Source organism: Gracilinanus agilis, chromosome 2 (genome assembly GCF_016433145.1).
Source record: "Gracilinanus agilis isolate LMUSP501 chromosome 2, AgileGrace, whole genome shotgun sequence".
In the NCBI taxonomy this organism is placed as follows: Eukaryota; Metazoa; Chordata; class Mammalia; order Didelphimorphia; family Didelphidae; genus Gracilinanus; species Gracilinanus agilis.
Window position 1 is genome coordinate 171486063 of NC_058131.1, and position 23771 is coordinate 171509833.

General features: G+C 40.4%; 1 pseudogene; it reads left to right on the top strand.

Moving 5' to 3' along the window:
• The first annotated feature begins 2556 nt into the window (after positions 1 to 2556).
• LOC123233431 overlaps positions 2557 to 23771 on the top strand; it is a 73049-nt pseudogene continuing 51834 nt past the window's right edge.

Here is a 23771-nt window from a genome sequence, read left to right on the forward strand (position 1 = left end):
TATTTGAGGCTCTTTGCAAACCTTAAAGGAATATATAAATTCTATCAATTATTATTTTTCTCTTACTTCATAATGACCTCCCAATAATCTCATCATAATACTCTCCCTAATTAAAAAGAACAATGATAAACAGTTGAAGAAAAACTATCTGATACAGTGACTTCTACTGACAGAATATATGATATTCTGCACCCATGGACTACCATGTTTTTAATAAAAAGAAAGGATACTCTAAATTCTTTAAAAGATTGAAACAAAACAGACTCACCACCAAAAGTGGAACTAAATTTGAATTGAATTGATTTTTTATTTGATGTACATCTTTGTTCTTAGCCAATGAGTGCTTTTGGATTTTAGCTCTCAAGTTTTATTTGAGAGAGGTAAGAAGAATCCTATCTAGAAATGGCCCTTAAGTTTTGGGATATCTTGGAGGATATAATAGCTATTATTCATTCCTAAACTGAGGCCATCAAGTCTGAGAAGATGGAGGCTAACTTCTCAAGGAGAGAAAGATTTCAGTTTCTAGGTGGCTTCATTCAGTGGGGCTGAATAACCAAAGCCACAGACTTTGAGTGAGTCTCATTTTCTCTTGTTCTTTTGGGAGGAGGGAGGAAAGAGAAAGAAGAGGAGCCCAAAGGAGAGGAGATAACGTCATAGGGAGAGGAATGAGGCAAACCAGGCCAAGAGAAAGAAACTGAGGGAATGAAGAAGAAAGGAAGGAGGAGGAGAAAATAGAGAAATAAAAGAAGAATATGGAAGGAAGGGGGAGAAAAATAAGGTGAGGTAAATAAAAGAGGAAGAGAAGTATATGGAAGGAAGAGAAAAATAGAGAAGTAAAAGAGGAGGAGAAAAATAGAGAAATAAAGGAGAAGGATAAGAAGGCTATGGAAGGAAGAGGAAAAATAAAGTGAGATAAATTGATGAGGAGGAGAAGGACATGGACGGAAGGAGGAGAAAAATAGAGAATTGAAAGAAGGATATGGAAGGAAGGAGGAGAAAAATAGAGAAATAAAAGAGAAGGATAAGAAGGATATGGAAGGAAGGAAGAGGAAAAATAAGGTGAGATAAATTGATGAGGAGAAGGACATGGAAGGAAGGAGGAGAAAAATAGAGAAATAAAAGAGGATAAGAAGGATATGGAAGGAAGGAAAACAAAGATAAGGTGAGATAAAGAGGAGGAGAAGAAGGATATAGAAGAAAGAGAAAATCAGAAAAGTAAAAGAAGAGGAGAAGAAGGATATGGAAGGAAGGAGGGGAAAAAATAGAGAAATAAAAGAGAAGATAAAAATATGGAAGGAAGGAATAGAAAAATAAGGTGAGATAAATAAGAGAGGAGAAGAAGGATATGGAAGGAAAAAATAGAGAAGCAAAAGAAGAGAAGAAGGATATGGAAGGAAGAAAAAATGGAGAAGTAAAAGAGGAGAAGAAGGATATGGAAGGAAGAGAAAAACAGGGAAGTAAAAGAGGAGGAGGAGAAGGACATAGAAGGAAGGAGGAGAAAAATAGAGAAATAAAAGAGAAGGATAAGAAGGATATGGAAGGAAGGAAGAGAAAAATAAGGTGAGATAAACAAAAGAGGAGAAGAAGGATATGGAAGGAAGCAAAAATAGAGAAATTAAAGAGGAGGAAAAGAAGGATATAGAAGGAAGAGAAAAATAGAGAAGTAAAAGAGGAGAAGAATATGGAAGGAAGAGAAAAATAAAGAAGTACAAGAGGAGGAGAAGGATATGGAAGGAAGGAGGAGAAAAATAGAGAAATAAAAGAGAATAAGAGGGATATGAAAGGAAGGAGGAGAAAAACAGAGAAATAGAGAGGAGAAGAAGGACATGGAAGGAAGGAGGAGAAAAATAAGGTTAGAGAAATAAAAGAGGAGGAAGAGGTGATTTTTAAAAGTATCTTTTTTCAATGTGACCACACAGAGTAAAATAAGTCTTCCCAGCTCCTTTTCCCAATCTGCCTCCTCCTTCTCCCAGACCCAGCCCTGTGCCTTTCCTGGTCCTCTTCATCCCTTTCCCCCTCCGGGAGATGTGGGGGCCTTCTGAGCTGGGTTTGCCCCCCCTTGGCAGCAGACAAAAGGCCATTGCTGAGTTGTACAGAAAATGTTTCACTTTGCCAGAGGGCCCTGGGTAAATGCTGGGCAAGGCACACCTCCCACTCCAAGGGGTTGCCTCGGACCAATCGCGGTGGAGCCTGGGAGCCTCAGCATCCTGGGCCTGTCAGTCACTGGGAACTCTCAGTGAAAGGGGCCCCTTGTCAACTTCCCCTGCCTTTGAAGTGACTGGGATGGAGGTGCTCAATTAAAAGCCCATCAGTCTGTAAGTAAATCAACGCCTATCAGCCTTGTCACATCAAACAAACGATTATTACCCCAGCCCGCCCACCCCATTAATCTGGCTGTTCCTTCTTGACAGCTCAGGGTCAGGGCACCGTAAATCCTGTACTGGATCACAGCCACCTGGATCGGGATTAAAGCAGCCCAAAGGCATGGTCTGAAAGAGGGAGAGAAAGAGAGAGTGAGGCAGAGAGAACAGAGGGAACAGAGACAGTGACAGGGAGATGACGGAGAGAGCAGGCAGGGAAAAACGGAGGGAGAGGCTGGGACAAAGCCCCAGAGGTAAGAAATGTCAAGGTCTCCCAGATAAGACCTGAGATGTGCTCCAGACATTAAGCCCAGCTAAGTAACCCTGGGTAAGGCATTTACATTTCCCTGAACTGCAGTTTCTTCTTACAGAAAATGGAGATAATTGTCCTCGTAGTAGGGAGGTATAACTAGAAGAACTTTGGGTCTGGAGTGAGGAAGGACCTGAATTCAAATCGTAGCTCGACTGTTTACTGTTCATGAGCCTTTGGGTAAGTCACTTCACATCTAGGGATCCTAGTTTCTTCATCACTAAGCTTAGGGAGTTGTTTTAGAATGATCCCTAAGGTCCTTCCCAATTCTTGATCCTAGGACTCTTTAAATTCTGTGAACCTGCCTCATGGAGAAGTTAATAAGGAAGTGCTTTGTAAACCTTTAAACATCATAGAAATATGTGGAATGATTAGAGAAAGAACTTTTGTTTTTTTTTTTTTTTCCCCCAGTAAAAAAATGAGAGATGGAGTGATGGGTCAAGTTCAGCCACTCTACTGAGCTCGTTCCACAAGTAACACTTTGTTCTAGGGCCTTTCTCCCAGGCTTGGGGGTTTGTAGGTCCTTTCTGCCCCTGAGAACAGAAAGCTGGCTTCTGGCCTTGCAGACCAGAAAGAGATGGCGAGGGGTGTGAGGGAAGCAGTACCCTGGGCTCAAAGGATAGGGAGAGAAGAGGAGGTGACACTGCAGAAAGCGAGGGGAGGAGAGAGGTCAGGTATCCTATCTGGAGGAACAAGGCATGCTTTTTAAAGGCAGGAAAGGCAGTCTTTTCCCTGACACCAGAAGAGCCCCAAGGCCCAATCCTGACATGTGATTTTCCATGTTAAGAAAGGGTCATCACATGCCTTCTTTTTTTCCAGATGCAGAGGTGGCTTGAGGCCTGGAGCAGCAAATTTTTAATCCCAAAGGATACCAAGAGTGTAGAGAAAAGGAGGCATCAGAAAACCTCTTTCTCTATTGCATCTACAGTTTTTCTTTTATCCCAAAGGTCTAATAAACTTTGCTTTGGAAAGAGAAAAAATTCTTTAGATAATCTTTAGATAAACTTATAAATAGCTTCTCCTATTGCCCTCACCTCCCCCTTTCAATTAACCAAGGAATAAGTGGGCAAATGGAAAACGCCCCCATAGAAAATTTAGTTATGGAGACCAGTGCCTGATATCCCCCTTCACCCCCATGCCCCCAACTTTTTCTCCTACTTGCTTTCTTTCTCTGTCTTTGGGCAGAAGACTTAATCCAACAATACTCATCCATTTATATGAACTGAAGCAGAGTAAAGTAAGCAGAACCGGGAGAACAATTCACAGGGTTGCCTCAGTGATGCAAAGGGAAGTGACACTGAAAGACTTCAGAACTCTGATCTGTGCAGTGCCCAATTGTGTCCTCAGATGATTGTCAGAGAAGCGTGCCTCCTGCCTCTTGTCAAAGGGGTGGTGGATTATAGGTAGGGAATGAGGTGCATGTTGTCAGACTTGGCTGTTGTGCTGATAGGCTTGAACTATTTGTTACACAGAAGGGTTCTATTAGGGGGTGAGAGAGTCATTGGGAAACAAAAATAAATTTTAAGAAAAATAGCAAACTTCTTTTTTTTTTAAAGAAAAAGTTCATTAAGACTCTCAACCTACTTATTCTTTCTTTCAACATATGTAGTGAAAAGCTCACAGCTTTGGTCTTGGAATTAGGAGACTGGTACCTTGGCATGAACATTTATTAGCTGGGTGACCTGGGTCAAATCCCTTATTGGCTCTGTGCTTTCCTTTCTTCATCTAGCTGAGTGCCAGTAAGAGCTCATGAGTGGAGCCAGGGCCCTCCATGTCTACGCACCCAAAGACCCTTACCTTCTGTTTTAGAATCCATTCTAAGTATCTGTTGCCAAGGTTACACAGATAGGAAGTGTATGAGGTCAGATTTGAACCCAGGACTTTTGGACTCCAGGCCTGGCTCTCTATCCACTGAGCCACTTAATTGCCCTATCTCTGTCTTTTCTTCTCTCAATCTTTCTCCTTCACTTTTCCCCTCTGTTACTTTCTCTCTATTATTCTTCTCTATCTCTCTTTGCCTCTCTCCTACTTTGTTTTTCTCCCTTCCCCCTCTCTCTGTCCCTCTGTCTCTCCTTTTGTCTTTCTGTCTTTGTCTCTCAATTTCTCTGGGCCCATCTGTCTGTCTCTCCTGCCAACCCAACCTGTGCTAGACAAATATTTCTCCTATTTTTTTCCAAGGGAAAATTCCTTCTTCCTTCTCTCAGGCTGTGCATGCAATAGCAAAACTGGCTCAGTATTAAATGACCACTAAGATTTATATAAGCATTTTAGATAAAAGAAATGAAAGTGAAATATTACAAAAACCCAACCCCTTTCCTCCTCACCATATTCCAGGTGCTATATTTAGCAGCTGAAAAGCACAAGGGAAAAAGCAAGTATTTGAGGAGGTTGACTGATAGGAGAAAGTGTTTTTCCTTGGGTGAATAGAGAAGGGGTCAGGATGGTGTGGTAGGCTAGACTGAGGTCCCTTACTGCCCCAAGAGCCTCAAGTTATCTTCTCTGCTCCCCCTAGCCTGTGTCTAGTTAGCAACCCCATTCTGAGCTCACCATCTAAACACTTTCGATGTCTCCTGCTCCTGGAAACATTTCAGACCCAGAGCGTATCACCTCTGCAAAGAACAGAAGGAGGTTCATTTTCTCAACTCCTTCTTCTGCTCTATTATTAATTTTATAGTTATATTTTTTGTTATTACTCTTTAACTTTTTTTTTTTGGGTCATTGTAGATGTTGCATTCTTGGATGTGCTAATTTCGCCTTGCATCAGTCTTTAAAGGTCTTCCTATGCCTCTCTAAATTCTCCATATTTGGTATTTCTTACATCGTAATAATATTCCATGACATTCATGTACCACAGTTTGTTTAGCTGTTCCCCAGTCAATGGAGTCTACTTATTCCCACTTTTCTGCTGCCTCAAAAAGTAAAGCCATAAATATCTTAGCAAAATCTGGATCTTTCTCTCAGGCTTTGACTCGGTCAAGGTATATGACTAGCAACAGAAATTCTCAAAGTGTATAGGCATTTTACTCATTATTCAATTTAAATCAATTCAAGAAATATTTATTGAAGTAGGGAAATTAGACTAACTAGAAGGACCAGAATTCAATAATACTTTGAAAGACCAAGCACATTTTTTTGTCAATTGACATACCTGGACTTTCCAGCACTAGGTCACAAACCCATTAGTGAGTTAAGGCTGTCTACCAGGGTATGTGAATGGATGGAAAAGAACAATTTGTTCCAAAGGCCACAAGGGCAGCTGAAGCAGATACTGAAGAGGCCAAAGTCATCTAGTACAACTTGGGCCATTGATAGTCATAATGACTTTTGTCTTATCACTGGACTATGATGATTCTGGAAGAGAGTGAGGCTGAGGACTTTGTACAGCTCAGCCTCACTTTTTTTAAGTTTTAGGTTCAAGTCAAGGCATTTTCCTATGATGAACCTATGATGGGAAAGATGAACCATTTAATCATCCCCTCTTGTGTGCTAGGTACTGTGCTAGTCACTGAGGATACAAAGGTAAAAAATGCTATCCAATCCCTTGGATGCAATTCTTTAACTATGACCTTAGGCAAATCTCTTCCTATCTCTGGGCTATCTATAAAGTGAGGGAGTTGGATTAGATCAGTGATTCCCAAAGTGGGTGCCACTGCCCCCTGGTGGGTGCTGCAGTGATCCAGGGAGTCGGTGATGGCCACAGGTGCATTTGCAAAAGGAGATCCCTAGGGCTTATCCTGAAACATGGGCTGTAATTCAAAAGTTCTTAATTGCATTTCCTTCATCATATTTAGTGGAACGTGGATTCAGTGCGGCAACCAATTTATTAACACTAACAAAAAAAAAGAAACCAGTTGCAAATAGTCAGTTGCATAATTTAAGATTACTGCTGACCAAAATAGAGCCGAGGATTACTAAATTGGTAGCAGCACACCAGGTTCATCCGTCTCATTAAGATGATTTCGAATGCTTTAACTTTTTTTGTATTACATTCTATTCTGAGTTCAATAAATAGTTTCATAATGTTGAAGTTCAATGTTTCTAATTTACACCTTTCTTTACTATATTTTATGAAAAAGGTAGAAAAATTAATACATATATCTTTCCTATTAATTGCTATTAAAATTAAAAAAATTAATTTCCAGGGGGCGCTAAGTAATATTTTTTCTGGAAAAGGGGCGGTAGGCCAAAAAAGTTTGGGAACCACTGGATTAGATGATCTTTAAGACCTTTGTGACTCTGAATCCTTATCCTTTTGCTCAAGGGGTGGGCAGGAGAAGAGGAACACAACTAGGTAGGAGACAGTAAAATACAATGTGATAAGGGAAAAGGAGAGCTCTAGATAAAAAGAATTCCAAGAATATTTGAGGAAGGGGAGAGGCCATTTTTAGCTTGAAAGATTAAGGGAACTTTCTTGGAGGAGATTATGTTTGAGCTAGGTATTTAGAAGGAAGACGTAATAAAATGAGAGATGTTTGGGAAGGGTATTCTAGATTCAGGCCTCTGCAAATAACCAAAGGTGGGAGAAGGCAAAGCAAGATTGGGTATAGTTAGTATGTCCAATTTGGGGACAACATAGAATGTGTGAAGAGGAGCCACATGATGAAAATAAGGCTCAAAGGGTAGATTACAGCCAGGCTAGGAAAGTCTTTAAACGCCAGACTGAGTAGTTTATATTCTATCTTACACATAACAAAACAGTTTATTTTTGTATGGGCCCCAGTTCTTTCCACATAGTTTGCCCTAGGTAGGCATAAATGGTTGTAGAAGGATTGAATGATTGACAGTCAATCTAAAGAAGAAGATGGAGGCATATCAGCTTTCGCCAGGGAAATTCTCACAGACTCCAGATCTCCATCAGAGATATGGAGCTTAACGCTTTCACTGAATCCAACCACCCTTTAGTACATTGACAGATGATATACTGATATGCTAAGAAACAGAAAACTGGTTTGGGGAGACTAGCAGGTCTGGGGGATGAGCTGACAGTGTGGCATTAACATGCTATCAAACTCCACATCAAGTTGAAGGTCTACAGAGCAATGGCCTCACACAGCTTCCCATATATCTCTTATCCAGCCTCTGGGCCCATGTCTTTGCCCCTAGTTTCTCCCTCTCTCCAATTTATCGTGCACACACTCCCAAGCTAAACTTCCCAAACGACTTCTTTCCTTGCGCTCTCTTGTGCTAGACTTCTCAAAAATTTCCAATGTGTTCCTTTTACCAGTTGTAAGTCCATATCCCTTTCTTGGTCTTTGAAGGCCCTTCATAATTGGACTAATCTCCCCCCCCCCTTCCCCATCTAACTTTATCTCCCACTATTTCTTAATCGATTGTTCTTGTTCAGTCAGTTCAGACCATCCAATTCTTCATGACCCCATTTGGAGTTCTCTTGGCAAAAATACTGGAGTGGTTTGCCATTTCCTCCTCCAGTTCATTTTACATATGAAGAAACTGAGGCAAACAGGGTGAAGGGACTTGCCTGGAGTCACACAGTTAGTATCTGAGGCCAGATTTGAACTCAGGTTTTCCTGACTCCAGGCCCAGTACTTTATCCACTGCCTTTATCTAACTTTTATCTAACTGCCCTCATGTACCCAATATATACCATTAACTCTATTCCAGACAGTTCTCTTGATGTATAATTCAAAACTATCTCTAGCCCTTTTCTGCTGGATGTTTTCTTGCCTGGAATGTCTTCTCTCTCCTTTTTACCTATTTAAATCCAACTCATCCTTCAAGATCCAGCTCAAGGCTTACTTCCTCCATGAAGTCTGCCTTCCTTGGGACCATGGGCAGCACCAGTGCCACAGAACCAAGAAGGAGATTGTGAGCACAGTGGCCTCTTACACCTTCAAGAAGGAAGACCTTGAAAACTTCTGCTTTTTCCAGGATGGAGTCTACCTGATGCTGGGCTATCTTCCCTGGCTTTGGACATTTCCCTGCCTCATTCATTCTATTTGGAATTCCCCATAAACAGAGTAGGGCCTCTTGCTTTCTCTCAGATTAGATCAGTTGGTCACTCAGTCAACAGGCATTTATTAAGTGCTAGTCATGAACTAGGTACTGTGCTAAGGGCTGGGAAGAGATTATACCTTGGACCCTACCTTTCTCCCCTTTGATGAGTCTTCCCTGGGGCCCCCATAATTTCTTTTAATTACTGCTTTGTATGGGTCCCATTTCCCCTTAGGGGCAGGGATTTGACTCTAGTAAATAGAACATGTCTGAATATGTCTGTCCCCAATATGGGTAACAGGCTAACATGAGATCTCTCTCTGTCTCTGTCTCTGTGTCTCTGACTCTTTCAATCCTTACCTTCTGTCTTAGAATCAATACTAAGCCTGGGTTCCAAGACAGAAGAACAGTGAGGGCCAGGCAATGGGGGTTAAGTGACTTGTTCAGGGTCACAGAAGTGTCTGAGGCTACATTTGAACCCAGGACTTCCCATCTCCAGGCCTGGTTTTCTATCCATTGAGCCAGCACAGAGAAATGGACAGAAAAGTAATCCCAGCCAAATCTGGCTGCAGTCAGATTTGTGGGGGGAAAGTATGGGGTATATCTATCCCAGTTCAGTACTTACTGAGTGACTGATGGATACAGGTATAATACTTGTTTCTGTCTCAGGTGTCCCATTCAGCCTCTTGATGGTTTGATCTGTATCAGTTATTAGTTGGAGTTGATGTCAGATGGCAAGATGAAACCATAGGCTGGGCTGGGCACATGCCAAGGTTAGATGGCTTGAGTGGGGGTAATGTGTGGGTAGAAGAACTCTCCAAAGACACAGACCTTAATTCCTGGGGAGCAGAGAGGTCAAGTGAGGGCCAGCTGGAGCAATTAGAAATGTGCCAACTTAGCTCAAACTTGGATTTTCTTTGCCCTGGAAGACAAGCAGAGGGAAGAAATCTCTGTTTCCTTTCCTATAATGGGGAAGGGGTAGGGAATAGGGAGGTTTCCCTAGATCAATTTTGTCAAACTCAAATAGAAATGGGGACCACATAAACCGTATATAAAGACCCTTGAAGGTCATATATTGACTTAGTTCTAAAATGTAATATTATCTATGACATGATATTTTTTATCTATTTTATTAAATATTTCCCAATCACACTTCAATTTTGATGGGGCTGTCCTCTGGAATCTGGTGTTACCTTTGTCTTAGATGATCTCTAAGGTTCCTGCCTTGAGATCTTATAATTTGTTAAGTAATAGCCAGGGATGTGCTGGTAATAGTTTAACAAAGGGTTACCTTAAAAAAAAACAACTGCCAATCAGCATGGTTTTACATTTAACCTGCACTATTAATGTTTTTTTTCCTCATCACTTTCTTAAGTCTAGAGAATCAATAAAACAACAAATCAAGCTCTGATTTTTAGGATTGTCAATTTCCAGGGTGAAAATGTTCATGGCGATAATTTAACAATCTGTTCTGGCTCTCTTGAGGTAGTAGGAGCTAGTCGTAGCATACTTCTTGATAACAACATATAGCATTAAAAAAAAATCCTTATCTTCTGTCTTAGAACTGAGGCTGGAGGCAGCTGGGCTGCTCAGTGGATTGAGAGTCAGGCCCAGGGACAGGAGGTCCTGGGTTCAAATTTGACCTCGGACACTTCCTAGCTGTGTGACCCTGGGCAAGTCACTTAACCCCCACTGCCTAGTCCTTACCACTCTTCTGCCTTGGAACCAATACATAGCATTACTTCCAAGATGGAAGGTAAGGGTTTAAAAAAAAAAAAAAGCATTGATACTAAGTATCTGTCCCAAGGCAGAAGAGCAGTGAAGGGCTGGGTAACTGGAGTTAAGTGACTTGCCTAGGGTCACACAGCTAGGAAGTTTCTAAGCCTCCTTTTCTACTAATACAAAGTGAAAAGTGCCTTGCTAGTCTACAAAATTGGGTATATCGAGGCTCAAGTTCATTATTTCTGAATTGGAACCACATTTCCCACTGGGGAAATGGGCAACCATCTATCCATATGAGTTATGCAGGAAAGCAACATGGCACAGTGGAAAGACTGTTGGATTTGGAGTCTAAAGACCTTGATTCAAATCCTGACCATTGCTTATCACCTATGTCAGCTTTCCTCTCTGGACCTCTGTTTCTTCATCTGCAAAATGAAGGAGTTAGACTAGATGGCCTTTTAGGTCTTTTTCAACCTGTAAATCGCTTATTCTATGATGACTTTGGGGCCACTAGTGAAAAGCCCTCTTTATCTCAGTTACAGGGCTCTTTGCTGGAACTGGTTTCTAAGAAAGGATTGTTAAATTTTCAGGGTGAGCATTTATAATCTCAGGAATCAGCAGATGATTCAAATAAGGACTTAATTCATTGTTTTGCTGATTGTCTGGTCATAACACAGTTTCTTGCTTCCTCCCTCAATGTTTTTTGTGATAGGAGAGAGCAAAGGATTAAGTGACTTGCCATAGGCCACCCATCAAGGAAATTTCTGAAGCTGGATATGAACTCAGGATGAGTTATTTCTGACTCCAACACCGCATTTTCCCACCCCAAAGTTGGTTTTTCTCATCCATGAAATGGGAATAATAATTTCCCCTCTTTCTGCTAAAAGATCAAATGATATTCCTATGTGAAGGCTATGAGAGCCCAGGGAAAATGCAAAGCTTTGATGGGAGGGAGTGGGGGCAGAATCTACTAAAGTTTTCTCAGCTATAAACATCTGAGATGGATTCCAGAGCCTGTGATTAGTTAATCTCATTAGTCAATCACCTGGGAAATCCCTGAGGGAGCAATTAAAGAGGGGGCACCGTGCAGGAGGGCAGGGATGAGAGGGAGCACCCAAAGAAAAGGCTCTGAAGACGATCTTAGGATCATAGACTTGATCTGCTTCTCACTTTTGCCCCGGGCTAGCCTTGCCCACATTCAGAAAGTATGTTGTTACCATAAATCACTATTTAAATGTCAGCTATTATTTCGATGATGTTTAGTGAGCTTCTTAGCCTGACACAAATGCTACGACATAGTTCTGCCATGTGAATGTTCCCTTTTGAAATGAAAATTGTCAGTACCAGTTGAGGCCCATTAGCCCTATTTGGGTGAGGGCAATTTGAAAAACAGATGGCTCCTTGCAATCCTCAGGGGACAGTTCCTACACTCTTGCTGCTACACAGATTCCTCTCTGAGTCCTTACAGTTCCCAGGATTCCACCACTTTGTCTAACCAATCTGTCCTTGCTCTTGGTCAGCCCTCCCTGGTATCTTCTACCAGGATTCCCTTTTGTCTGTGATAGAAAGAATCCCAGAAACAGTCCCAAGCTTGGACTTAGTCACCCTCAACTCTGCTCTCTCCCTGTTACCTCACACTCATGCTCCCTATTGCCTTTCTTTTTCTTTGAAAAACAAAAGCCCTAACTTTCTGTCTTAGTAACAACTTTAAGACAGAAGGGCAAGGGCCAGTCAAACAGAGTTAAATGACTTGCTCCCAGGGATGTAGCTGGGAAGGATCTGAGGCCAGATTTGAACCCAGTCCTCCTGGCTCGAGACTCGGCGCTCTATCTGCTGTGCTACTTATCTTTTGAATAATTTTTTTGCTGGTCCGTTAAGTTAGTCAGCTACCATTTATTAAGCTCCTACTATGTGTTAGGTCCTGTGTGAACTCAGAATTGAGATTCCTTACATCTAACCAGAAATAATGGCTAGATTAGAGCACTGCAAATAAAAAGCCATACTTCTGTGCCCTACACCAGTGATGGGAAAACTTTTTAAAGAGGGGGCCAAAGGAAAGGAAATGCTCATCTGTCAGTCTGTTTCTAAGGCAACCCTTTTGAAGTTTCATTGTACTGTATCTTACTCATTGTATTTGTCAGATTAGGAATAATGTGAGTGGCCAGATAGAATATTTCAGCCCCCCCCCCAATCCGGCCCATAGGCTGTAGTTTGCCCATCACTGCCCTATACCATCTGAATGTGGTCCATACTTGCATTCTTCTTCTTCTATTTTATATTCTTATGATAATATAATATTATACATTATAAAAGAATATATAACAATATTATATATTGTGTAATATATAACATAACATTATATCATAATGTAATATATAACAATATAGTATACATTATATGATAATATGTTATATATAATCATAATATATTTGATAATATGACAATATATACAACTGTAATATGATAATATATAACAATATATGACATATAATGTTATATATGTTAATGCCATATATGATAATATACCATTATATGTTATAATATACTAATGTTATATATTAACAATAATTTTAAAAAATTCATTCATCCATCTCCCTGCCTGGAAAAGCTCTCTCCAGCCTGACCTCTAGAGATCTGTTCTCATAGGTGGTGGGGAGGGGACAAGAAGATCAGGAAAAACTTTCTGTGGGAAGGCTGAATGTCTATGGACTTTACTTAAATCCATGCCCACCCTTCCTAGGGATGCCGTGTGGATTTGTGGGAGAGTGAATCTCCAATTTATGTGGGACTGGGTGTTTTATAATGACTCTTTCTAACATGCCCCTATTCAAGTGGGGTGGGGAGGGAGGTGGTGAAGCAGATAGAGCTCACTGGGTCTGGAGTCAGAAAGACTTGAATTCAAATTCAGCTGGGTACCTTTGGGTGAGCCACTGCACCCCTGCCTCAGTTTCCTCAATTTTAAAATGGAGATTTTGGCACTGACTTCCCAGATTGTTGTGAGAATCAAATAAATGAAAGAATATTTGTAATTAGCATATTATTATTATTTATATTATTAGACACTATTAGACATATGAGCATAGTGTCTAGCACATAGGAGGTGCTAGATAAATGTGATTATCATTATTTGGTTGGGACCCTGGAGCTATATAGTATTCAGAGTGCAGACCCACAGGGAGCCGTTCAACATGAGGTAGTGGCTACTCTTTGGGGGATCCAGCTCGTGAATAGGAGTTATCTCAGAGAAAGGTGCTCATGTACAGAATATCCAGGGTAGCTGCCCTTCAGGGGACTCAACTTGCCACTTGCCCGTGAAAGTCAGAATATGGGAGATAACTCCAGAGACAGTGATATACTTATATATGATAGAGAGAGAGAGAGAGAGAGAGCATGAAAAGTACCCATATGCATTTTATAGATTATATACATACTTCAACTGAAATTGCTTTCTCCAAAAATTTGTTCAGTCATTTTTCAGTCATGTCTGACACTTCATGACCTCATTTGGGGTTTTCTTGGCAAAAAAGGGTTACCTATAGCTGCCCCGCATCTCTGTGTCTTTCCATCATTTCTCACGGAATAGTCTCCTTCCCAATCTCAGACTTAGAATTTCTGGCTTCCTTTAGGATTCAGTGTAAGCAGCAGCATTCAGGTAGCTCTGTGGACTGACAGCCAGGCTTAGAGACAGGAGGTGTTGGGCTCAAATGTGGTCTCAGATATTTCCTAGCTGTGTGATCCTGGGCAAGTCACTTAGTTCAAATTGTTTATCCTTTATTTCTCCTCTGCCAATATTTAGTGTCTATTCTAAGAAAGAAGGTAAGGATTTAAGAAAAAAAAAAAAAAGATTCTGTTCAAGCAGTACCTTCTCCAAGAAGCCTTTCTCGATTCCCCCCAGCTATTAGTACTATCTCCTCTAAAGTTATCTTACAGGCCACATATATGTGTTCTCCCCCATTAGAATATAAGCTCCAGGAGGGCAGGGACTGTTTCTGCCTTTTTATGTATTCCGCGGACTTAGCACAGTGCCTGGCACGTAGCATATGCTTGTTGATTGATTGATATCACTAATCATAGCTATGTCACCGCTTAGCAGTTATGCAAGATTCATTCATTCATTCATTGAACAAATGCTGTGTACAAAGCGCCATGATGAATGTTACAAGATTTGGAGGAAAATACTTTCAGCCTCCTGTCAATGATATCCATATGTAGCCTCTCTCTGCTTATTGCCACACTGACCTACTTCTTCCTTTTCTATAACACTTAGCTACCAGATTTCTTATTAAAGGGAAACAACTTTTGTTTCTTTATTTATTTTAAAATAAAAAATTTTTTTTTTCCTTTAGCAAACTTATTTTGAGATACTTGTGGAACAGCCTGCTGCCCCAGGGGAAAAGAAGGGGTTGGAATGCCAGAGACCAGGAAGCCAATCTATGATGGAGGCTTAGAGGGCTATTCCGGGCTCACACTGACCAAATCCCAGATTTATGTAGTACTCCAGTTGCCCCTGGGGCTGGCAGAGAAGAGACTGACCAAGTACAGTGCCCACAGGCGTTCGTCTCTCAGTTTGGAGTTTCAGTCTCTGCTTGAACTTTCCAGGGGTTCAGGTTCCTTTTAATCTTGGTGAATTACATCTCGGTTCAAACACAAGAGGCTTAGGCGAACAGTCTTGGACATCAAATGATTCTTACAAAACTAGGATTTGATGAGTGGAGTTTAAATGAATCAGAAACATATGGATTTTATTTCCTTTGAAATCTACAATGGATTTTAAAATTAAGGGGGAAATAGCTTGGGGTGAAATGCATTTGGGGGTTAGCCAGATCCAAGGTGTTGGAAAAAATAGTTCAAGATGCTGGGGCACAGGTCAGCCTATTCTACCTCTAAACAAAATGGTATCTCGCCTTTCAAGATATATCATGTTTGACAATGGTAGGAGTGGAAGGTATGATATCACTACTTTAAAGGGAGCGGGAAGTCACCTCAATTCTCAGAGCATCAGTTCCATCATCTAAACTGAGGGGGTTGACTCAAACTAGATGAATCCCCTTCCTGCTAAGATTCCTACCTAAAGACCTTAGACAACAGCTTACATTTTTTTGGTTCTTTAACACACACAAGCCATTTTCTTTGTAATTATTATTATCTATATTTTGCAGATGAATAAACTGAGGGTCACAGAGGAAAAATGGCTTGTCTCCTAGACCTGTTATATAGAGATGGATGCATGGAATCCCTGCAAAGATACAGGGACAGCCTCACCCATTCTGGGTGCAGGGATTCCATGCATCCGTCTCTACATAACAGACCCCAGCTCTCTTTGAATGTCCTCATACTACTTTACCTTGCTAGTAGCAAGACTATGACATCTTCTCCCATGTTTCCTTGGCAGTTCAGTTCCAGGAAGGACTTTAGTTATCTTGCCAGGTGATCTTCAGAATCTTCCCAAGACAATTCAGATGGAAGCAGTCCAATTTTCTGGCACAGCAACTGGCATATTGAGGTGGCTTCACAGGTTTACAACAATGAAGTCAGCACAATGGCACTGTAGACCTTCAGTTTGGTAGGCAGCCCAGTACCTCTTCTCTCTCACACTTTCTTTCAGAGTCTCCCAAACACGGAGCTAGCATCAACCTAATTATCTATGTGGGCATACCTGGGAAGTATACAGCCAAGGTAAATGAATTTATCCATCCACAACATTCATAATTTCTCTTTGTTGTCACTGGTGGTTCCATGTATGGATATTGAGGTGCTGGCTGGTGGAGAATCTCTGTTTTCTTGGCATTCATCATCAGTCCAAAAGTAGCACAAGTGACAGAGAATAGATTCGTGTTCTGTTTTGCAAACTCTGCTGCAAAGAGTGCAATTCCAATGGGTCGGCTTTGATATTTCAATGCCAAACACACATTTACTTAAAAGACTGTTTTATAGAAACTTCACACAAGAAAAGTGTTCACACAGAGGTCAGAAGAAGCAATACAAGGACCGTCTAAAGATTGCTCTGAAGAACTGTGTAAGTAAGACATGGAAGATGCTGGCATAGGATTATCCATCATGGCACGTCCCCATCAAAGAAGGTGCCATACTCTATAAGCAAAGCAGAATTGTAGAAGCTCAAAAGAAACATAAGATGTGCACATTTAGAGATAGCTCCACCCCAAATGGTCATATGTACCAGATTTATGGAAGAGCCTTCAGAGCTCGTACTAGTCTGACCAGCCACACACAGTCAGACACACTGAACTGACTCCAACATAGTGATGTCATTTTGGTCTTCTTTGAGTATGAAGGACGACAACCAACTTATGTTTCTAGATCATAGCAATGAAGATGGTAAAAAGACAACTCGTGTGTTATGAAGGCATTTCTAAAGATCTGAACTTTTTTTTTTTTGGTTTTGTTTGGTACTCCTTCCTATCCCATACCTTACACCTTATTTGTTTTGTTTAAAAAAAATTCTTTACCTTTTGTCTTAGAATTGTTACTATCTATCAGGTCCAAAGCAGAAGAGCAGTAAGGGCTAGACAGTTGGGGCTAATTGACTTGTCCAAGATCATGCAGCTAGGAAGTGTCTGAGCTGGATGTGTCTGAGGACCTTCTATCCCTAGGCCTGCCTAGTCAACTAGCTGCCCCTTACTTATACCTTATTAGAAGACTGTGAGTTTCTGTGGACAAAAGATGGAATCCCAGAAGGTTAATCTTCTGGTCACTCATTTGAAAGATGACTTAAAACATGAAAGGTACTATAGGAATAGAGTATGGGAAAAGTCCCAAGTGTTCCAAAAAAAGGTGGGATGGAGAAGACGTTGGAGTCTTCAAATTATAGGACAGCGAACTTGACTTTTGTTTCTGACACTATAAAAACTATTATTAAAGGGAAGGTTAGCAAACATAAAATAAATAATAATAGCTAGTATTTATATATTACTTTAAGGGTGTAAAATGCTTTGCATGTATTACTTCATTTGATCCTAGCAGGGCAACCTTGTAAGAGAAGTGTGATATTATCCCCACTCTTCAGATGGAGAAATTGAGGCAGAAAAGTTAAGTGCTTTGGCCAGGGCCACAAAGCTAAAGAATGTTTGAGCCGGCATCTGAACTCAGATCTTCCTGACTCTGGTCCTCCACTGCTTTATGTGCAATGCCTCCTAAATGCCCTAAAAAGGAAGCGGAAACCACAAAGAGCTAAGATGGTTTTATCAATAACAGAATCACTTCTCTCTCTTTTTAACAAGGTAGAGCTAGATGGACCATAAAGGCAGAGCAAAGGAATGTTGTAGACACATTTACTTAGATTTTAGTGATGCCTTTGACAAAATCTCTTATTCTATTCTCAGAGATAACACACATGAATCTGTTACTAGGTGAATGGTTTCACCCTAAGAGTAGCTACTCATGGGTTGACATAAATTTAGAAGGAGGTCTTTCCTGAAGTACTCCAATCCTTGACCTTGGGCTGTTTCTTCCTTTTACTTACATAAATGAGTGCATAAATGTATGTTTATTCCATTTGCAGAATGCACAAAATAATAGCTCTGATTAGCGATTCAGGAAGCCAAATCTGTATGGACTAGAATGTTGCGCCATAATCCAGTAATGAGAAATTTAATAGGTATAAATGTAAAGTTTTACATTTAAATTAAAAAATAAAATATAGAAGCATAAAGTAGGGGAGGGAGGATTAGACAGAAGTTCATCTGGAAAGTATCGGTGTGTTTTTAGCAGATTGTAAATTCACTGTGAGTCAACAGTATGATATGGCAGCCAAAAAAAATACAGTAATGTGATCTTATGCTGAATTGAGAGGCATGGTGTCCAGGACTTGGGAGTTGATAGCTCTATTGTGCTCTAGTCCGGGTCAGATTACATCTGGATTATTGTGTTCAGTTTGGAAAGGACATTGATAAGCCGAAGAGGGTCCAGAGGGTTACTCCAATTGCAAAAGGCCTTGAACTGGTACAAGTTTATTCTGGGGAAGAGGAGACTTGCAAGGATGGAGGGCAGGAGGAATTTATATCTATAGTCAAGAATTTGACCAGGCTGTCATATAAAAGAGGGATTTGACTCATTGTATTTGATCTCAGAGGGTAGAACTAGGGACAATAGGAAGAGGTTGCAAAAGGCAAATGCAGACCCACGTCATCAATCAATCACTGGACATGCATTTATTAAGTACCTCCGGTGTGCCAAGCCCTGAAGTTGATATAGAGGATAGAAAGACAAAAAGGCTACAAGTCCTTGTTCCCAAAGTGTTTACGTTTAGTTGATGGAGCTTAAATTCTCTATCTGTAAGAAAAACATCCTAAGGATCAGAGAAAATGGTTTCTGTTTATGGAGCTTGTTTGTACCCTGAACCTGTCAAGATCTTGTCACTGGCCAAGGGAATGCCTGGAAGCTAAACTTGACAAAATAACACTACAATTTTGCTCAAGAATGAAAGGTATTTAATGGGGACCATAAAGCACATAGTCTATAGGGAAAATTATTATTAGCTTAATAACAACCCTATAAAATTAGTATAAATTGAGACCTATTAAGCACATGGATCACCAGTGGAAATTTCTGACTCAGTTCAAATATGCAGATCTATAAAAAATAATTCCTATATAATGAAAATAGAATCCTTAACAGTAATTCTCTGCCCGTGGAAGGTGGAAGACTCCTTACAGAACTTCCATTTAAGGAAGGTACCCAGACCAGCCATCTCTTCATTTGTTCTTTCTCTGAACATCATTCCTCTCCATCTTTCTGCAACCTTTATCTTCTTGACTTTCTTTCAGGTTCTGTCTTCTCTATTAGGACATAAACTCCTTGAGGGCAGGGATTGTCTTCCTTTTTGCTTGTAAATTTATTCCTAAATATTAGCACATGTAGTAAATGTTTAAGAAATGCTACTTCTTGTTAGTCCTTAAGAAATCAGACTCACATTCCTGAAAGAAGGCTGGATTAACATTTGACAAGTTTCTAGTTGGGGGGGGGGGGTGAGAGAAAACCTGCCTGGATACTTGCCAAGTCCTAGTGGAAAGTTGGGATGGGGAGAAGAAAAGAAAAGTAAAAGGCTTTGGTTGCTTGTTTGTCAGCCAGAAGAGTAGTCTTTGCTCTAGGTCTCACCAAGGAGATGTTGAAGAGTCACTCCCTGCACCCTGTCCCAGAAGTGAAGAGAGGTAGGACTGAGGGAGAGCTCCATGTCCTCGGAGGGAAAAGAAGCAGGGAGCAGAGCCAAGCAAGAAGCTGGTGCCCTTGTGGAATGCTGGGAAGGACCAGAGCAAAAGAAATACTCCAGAAGACCTGCTGCTTCTAGTAGTGTTTCTTTTACTTAGGTTCCAAGGTTATTCCTCACCTCCTCCCCTGAGGATGAAGCAATATATTATCCACATTCTAAGGTCTGTTAGGTCAATGGAGGCGGGGGCCTTTTTTTTTTTTTTTTTTTTTTTAAGGAAAGAGTCATTTTTGAATCAAGAAGTTCCTTTCTCTTAATGAACGGAAAGCTCTGTTCTCAACTGAGTCCAATAGGATGCACTGGAGAATCATAATTTTCAATCCAAGGGGTCTTGCCATATTCATGAAAGATAACCTCTCCAGGTTATGAACCTGCTGGGGACCATTCCTATAATGGTTGGAGCCAAGTGGAGGGGGGGGTGAATTATTCTACACTCTGTCACCCCATTTAAAGAGCTAGAAGGTGTCAGTTATCACCTTTGATGTTAGCAAGGATGACTGAATTGAGGAAGCCCCTCACTAGATGCTTCCAAGCTGAGACCGGATGGCTCTTGTCAGATATGGTATGGAAGATACTCTATAGAAATGTTATTATTATTATTTTATCATTATTATTTTTTTTTCAGGACTGGGTTGGATTAGATGTTTCTGAAGTCCTTTCCAACTATGAGATTTTGTAATTGATTCAGAAATATGGACTCACCCAAGTCTCTTATTGGACCAGTCAATGTACAAGGAAGCCTTTCATTAGAAGTCTGACCACCGGACACCAGGTTGAATGAGATTTGGCTAGGAACTCAGAAAACCATTTCCAGAGGCATGGAGGGGTCCAAGGGAGTAATGACTCATAGTGACAAAAGCACCAATCTTTGAGGATGGAGTTTTGAAGTAAGAGCCTGTACACCCTCAAGCAGCTTACACTCTAGATGAAGGGTGCAAGACTTTTGTAACTCAGGATACAATTAGAGCCCAATTCAAGAAGTCTTTACTTTAAACCTTCCCTTCCCTTCCTTTCCCTTTTGATTCACTTCTGTTTCCTGGCACCGAAGGGTAGACTTTCCCCCTTTTTGTTTTCTTTTATTTCGTTTTGTTTTTAGAGGGGGAGTTGAGGAGAAGGGAAATTTCCTTTGTTTCCTTTGAACTAGGCCAAGGGTATGGGGCTCTCCCAAATACCTCCTCACATACACTTGAATTACTTACACTTTTGCTCTCTGTGCCTAGCATGGAGATTGAGAAGTTCTTTGAATAATTCGATCCATATGAATATATCCATATCCATATAAATAATTACTTTGGATAATTCACCATCCTATCTCACAAATAAAGAAACAAATCATATGTAGGTGTTGAGAGGGTGGGAAGGAGAAAAGAATGGGATGAATGAAAGGAGAAGATCAAATCATCTGGATTATCTATTTTCCAAAATAGTAATAATAATAACAACAATTTATAGAGCACTTACTATGCCCCAAACACTGTGCTAAATGCTTTTCAAATATTATATCTGATCTTTACAACAACCCTGGGTAGTAGGTACTAGTATTATTTCCATTTTATAGATGAAGAAATTGAGGCAAAAAGCTTAAGTGACTTGCCCAGGGTCATACAACCTATATGTTCCAAAATATTTATAGCAGCTCTCTGGGGTGGCAAAGAACTGGAAATCGAGGGGCTGTGCATCATTTGTATCTTTAGCGGGATTGACTCTACGTCTTTCTGACTCCAGGCCCCAGATTTCTGTCCATTAGGACACCTACCACATATGACTATGTTTCATCCCTTCTTTCCATCTCCGACTGTTTAGTAGAGACATTATTCTTGACTGGTAAGCCTTAGTCTCCCCAATCTTTGCAATCCTATACATACCTACAAACTTGTCAGAACACACCAGAGACTTTGTTTCTTCCTTCTCCATAATTCCCCTCCTCCTCCCTTTTCATAAACCAATAAAAAGGCCAACAACAAACTAGGTTGTTTAAAAAAATACACAGTGAATTCCAAACCAATGAAGCTAATAAAAGTTTCACTGTTTTTTTTTTAAACCTAGTGAGTGTGTTTTTAATTAGTTTCATTGTTCTCTAACTCAGTCTATTAAGTCAATAAAAATGAGTGTTTTAAGACTAACTAAAAACGTGCTATGTTTTAAATTCAATAAAAACATTTTTCAAAATTATGGTCATTTTTTTAAAAGTCTCAAGTAAGTCTTTTATCTGTGTTTGGGGATGTACTGTTTGCCAATGAGCAGATGGGCCCATTTACAAGACTCTTTTTTTTTTGAAAGGTGGGGACAGTTGTATAGTAAATAAAACACTAGATTTAGAGTCTGAATGCTTATGTTTGTTTCCCAACAACCCTGACATATGACCATTGTGTGACCTTAAGCCTCAAATTCCTAATATATCTGAAAGTCAGATATCCATCATCATCATTAGTCATTAGCCACTTTTATTTTACTTTATTTTAACTTTTTTATAACCTTTACCTAACATCTCAGAATCAATACTGTGTATTGGTTCCAAGGCAGAAGAGTGATAAGGGCTAGGCAATAGGGGTCAAGGGACTTGCCCAGGGTCACACAGCTAGAAGTGTCTGAGGTCAAATTTGAACCCAGGACCTCCCATCTCTAGGCCTGGCTCTCAATCCACTGAGCCACTCAGGTGCCCCTTTCCCAAGTTTTTAAAAAGTAATCTGCTTATCATTTCTTATGGCACAGTAATATTCCATTGTAATCATATACCACAATTTGTTTAGCTATTCCTAAATGGCCATTTAGAACCATGAGAACATTAAATGCAACTACAGATTTAGTATTTGAGGAATAACTTGTGAATGTTCACCTCTAGAGAATGAACTGAGAAGTGGGAACATGAAGGATATAATCTCAATATACATATCTGTTTGCCAGATGATGTCTTCTATGGTATGGGGAAGGGAGGGAGGAGCTGAGATATCTGGAAATAAATTCTATTAATAAAAAAAAAATGTGAAAGAAGCCCAGGCAGTATTTTACGGGTATTCTTGTGGAATGCAATTATCCCAATACAGTGAAGCATGATTTGCATCAGAGACTTGGAAAGTGGTCAAAAAGCAGGGTTGTTTTATCTAGCAGGCTTTCCCTCAGTAAAAATCCATTTCTGGATTCTTTTTTTTTTTTTTTTAAGATCCTTACCTTATTTATTTTAATTGACCCCCCTCCCATTTATTTCTAAAAACAATTTAAAAAACCTTCAACTTTATCTTCCACCTTAGGATTGATACTGTGTATTGGTTCTGAAGCAGAAGAGTGGTAAGGGCTAGGCAATGGGGGGATTAAGTGACTTGCCCAGGGTCACATGGCTAAGAAGTGTCTGAGGTTAGATTTGAACCCAGGACCTCTCATCTCTAGGCCTGGCTCTTCATTTCTGGATTCTTAACTTGGGATCCATAGACCCCCCCACCCCACCCCCAAGGGATCGATTCAGTAGGTGGAATCCATGAGCTTGAATGGGGAAAAAAAGCATATTTATTTTCATCAGCCTCTCACTGAAATTTAGCATTTCCTTTAATTATGAATGTAGACAACAAACTGCTATAAGTGTTAGCAATACCTGTGACTTTATCACTGACAGAAACCACAAATATTTCCATATCACATTGAAAATATTTGGAAATATCATTTATACTCATCATTACTTTGAAATTACTGTTGTTAGACCCATCAATAAATTTCATGCAATTGCAGACTTCCTTATAATTGATTTCTTTGGTAATCTTGCATATTTTATTTTATACATTTAAAAACTTTATTCCGAGAAGGAGTTCATGCCACAAAAAAGGTTTAGAACGCCTGCTCTAGACAGAGAGGGGTGAATTTAATCCAACTCAGCCAGGGAGCAGCCAGATACCACAGCGGAGAGAGTACCTGGCAAGGTGTTTCAATGGCATCCAACTCTTCTTGACCTCATTTGGAGTTTTCTTGGGAAAGATGGTCAAGTGACTTGCCATTTCCTACTCCAGCTCATTTTATAGTTTAGGAACTGAGGCAGAGTTAAGTGACATGCCCAGGGTCACACAGCTAGGAAGTATTTGCAGCCAGATTTGAACTTAGATCTTCCTGACTCCAGACCTCGAATCTATAGAGTCAGGCTGTATCCACTGGAATCGGGAAGACATAAGTTCAAATCTAGCCTCAGACACTTGCTGTGTGATTCTGGGCAAAGTAGCTT